The sequence below is a fragment of the Octopus bimaculoides genome, chromosome 10, assembly GCF_001194135.2.
Source record: "Octopus bimaculoides isolate UCB-OBI-ISO-001 chromosome 10, ASM119413v2, whole genome shotgun sequence".
Taxonomy (NCBI): Eukaryota; Metazoa; Mollusca; class Cephalopoda; order Octopoda; family Octopodidae; genus Octopus; species Octopus bimaculoides.
The window spans coordinates 59,961,044-59,964,180 of NC_068990.1; the positions used below are offsets into that span (position 1 = coordinate 59,961,044).

The 3,137-nt window shown below is 37.0% G+C and overlaps 1 non-coding gene across 1 annotated transcript; it reads right to left on the reverse strand.

Annotated features, from left to right (window-relative positions):
- Nucleotides 1-2,433: 2,433 nt before the first annotated feature.
- Nucleotides 2,434-2,542, reverse strand: LOC128248973 (U6 spliceosomal RNA). Its single transcript, XR_008265118.1, has one exon. It is a non-coding gene; the product is annotated as a U6 spliceosomal RNA (small nuclear RNA).
- Between the last annotated feature and the right edge of the window lie 595 nt (nt 2,543-3,137).

Consider the following 3,137-nt stretch of genomic DNA (forward strand, 5'->3'; position numbering starts at 1 on the left):
CATCATCATCATCGTTATTTTAACATCTGCTTTTCCATGCTCGCAAGGGTATGATGAAATTTGTTGAGGTAGTTTTTTCTGCAGCCTGATGCCCTTCCTGCAGTTATATTTGCAAAGTGTATATTAATTGGCCACTTTCTTTACTTGAAAAATCGTAGCTCTTTGAGATTACCATTTTGTCATTTAATATCATAGCTAACTAACTGTAGGGTGGCAACTGGCAGAATTGTTAGCACACTGGGTAAAATGCTTTGTGGTATTTTGCCTATCTTTATATTCTGTGTTCAAATTCTGCTGAGGGCAACTTTGCTTTTCATCCTTTTGCTGTTGATAAAATAGGTACCAGTTTAACACTGGGCTCAATGTTATCAACTTATCCTCTCTCCTGAAATTGCTGGCCTTGTGCCAAAATTTGAAATCAGTATCATTACCAAGAATTCTAGATACAAATATAACTTTCCAGTCTGGGTACAAAAGCTGTAACTTTCAAATTAGTGTGTGTGTGTATGTGTGTGTGTGTGTGTGTGTGTGTGTGTGTGTGTGTGTGAGTTGTTGTTGGCACTCCGTCGCTTACGACGTTGAGGGTTCCAGTTGATCCTATCAACAGAACAGCCAGCTCGTGAAATTAACGTGCAAGTGGCTGAGCATTCCACAGACACGTGTACCCATAACATCGTTCTCGGGGATATTCAGCGTGACACTGTGTGACAAGGCTGACCCTTTGAATTACAGGCACAACAGAAACAGGAAGTAAGAGTGAGAGAAAGTTGTGGTGAAAGAGTACAGCAGGGTTTGCCACCATCCTCTGCCAGAGCCTCGTGGAGCTTTAGGTGTTTTCGCTCAATAAACACTCACAACGCCCGGTCTGGGAATCAAAACCGCAATCCTATGACCGCGAGTCCACTGCCCAAACCACTGGGCCATTGCGCCTCCATGTGTGAGTATACATACATATAAATAAATGCATATACATGTATGTACAAACACAGAGATCATAATCATCATAATCATCATCATTTAATGTCCATTGCCCATGTTCGCATGGGTTACATAGTTTGACCAGAGTTGGTAAGCTGGGGAGCTGCACCAGACTCCAGTCTAATTTGGCATGGTTTCTATGGCTGGATGCCCTTCCTCATGCCACCCATTTACAGAGTGTGCTGGGTGGTTTTACATGTCACCACACAAGCACTTTTATGTGGCATCACACAAACACTTTTATGTGGCACCGCCACAAGTGCTTGACACCAGCAGAAAGACCAGTCTTAGCATTTCTGCTTATTTTCAGCATTTAACACTGTCTTGAGTTTTTTTTATTTGAGAGTGATTTTTAGCTAGGAAAGGCATCCAGCTGTAGAAACCTAGCCAAAACAAATAATTAGAGACTGGTGCAGCTCCTGGCCTTGCCAACCTCTGATAAACCATTCAACCCATGTTAACATGGTACACATGTTAAATTATGATGATGATGATGAGACATTTATATATATTATATAAATGTGCACATATTCACTCACACACATACACACACACACATGCACATACATTTATTTACTTATTTATTAGAATTTTTGTTGATTCTTGAAATTATCTCCCCTTCTCAAGTGAAGTTGGTCTTAATTTGTCATTTGGTAATTATGACACGTTCTCTAGAAGGGGAGATAATTTCCATAAGTCAAGAATGCGTGTTGTTTGATATACCTATTTATTTACAATCATCAGAGCATGAAGTGCACCTCAAGAATGCAGGTTTGTGAGATGCTTGTGATCTGGAAACAGTTTTGAGTAGGAACCAGAAAGAGAAGTATGTACATGCAATGTGCATGTGTACACTGGATTCGCAAAATGGAAGAGAAGAATATGCAATGCGCATGTCAAAATAAAATAGAAGAATAAAACAAGTTACATGTTGGTCTGCATGCCATATCTGACACCACTATCACACAGCTTTGCAGCAATTTTCTTCATGCCTTTGTGTGTGTATGTGCGTGTGTATATATATCTTTTATCTCTTGTTTTATTTGTTTCAGTGATTAGACTGAAGCCATGCTGGAGCACTGGCTTTGAAAATTTTTAGTCAAATGAATTGACCCCAGCATTTTCTTTTTCTTTTTAAGTCTGGTACTGATTCTATCAGTCTGTTTTGCCAAACAGCTAAGTTACAGGTACATAAATACACCAACAACAGTTGTTAAGCCGAAGTGAGGGAGAAACACAAACACAATGACACACATGCACACATAGATATATAAATATATGTATGACAGCTTTCTTTCAGTTTTTGTCAACTAAATCCACTCATAAGGCTTTGATCAGCCCAGGGCTATAATAGAAGACACTTGCCAAAGGTCCCACACAGTGGGCTTGAACCCAGAACGATGTGGTTGGGAAGCAAGTTTCTTACCACACAGCCATTCCTGAGCCTAAAAAGAAAAAAATATGGAACACTTCATGAATTTGTATGTCATGCATGTGCAGGGGGCCATACTAATCATTTCTGTATCATTCCAATTTTAGTATAATGAAAGTATACAGTGTTACAAATGCATTTCAACTGATCTTATATCAGTTTTACACTTGGTATCAGATAACCAGATATTATATTACAGGTCACTTAGCAAACATTACATACTCTTCACATGTGGGAGATATAGAAAAAGTCTGGTGTTATCTTACCAACCTATCTAATATTTAATTATCTCATACCTTGTGCGAAATTGATTGGTACATTTGGCTGAAATGGATCTATAATATTGTGTATTTTGATCAATATACTCACTCTATTGACAAATATAAGAAGGTATTTTTTTTCCTGACTTATGGCTTCTGAGACAACTATATGTATATAAAATATGTTCTTATCTACATGCGGAATATGAGAACAAACTGTTTTAATTTCCAACTTTTTCTTACTTCCTAATCTTTGACTTTGAATTTTTAATATTTGCTAAGATGGACATACACATCAAAACCGGTTATATTTTATAAATGTCACTTAATGTAACAAATATAAAAATACTTATTCTGCTCAATTAAAGGAAACGAAGTAAAGAAAATCATTAAATATGGTTTTGTGTTGTTTCCAATTTTACTTTTTACCTATATATATATATATATATATATATATATATATATAT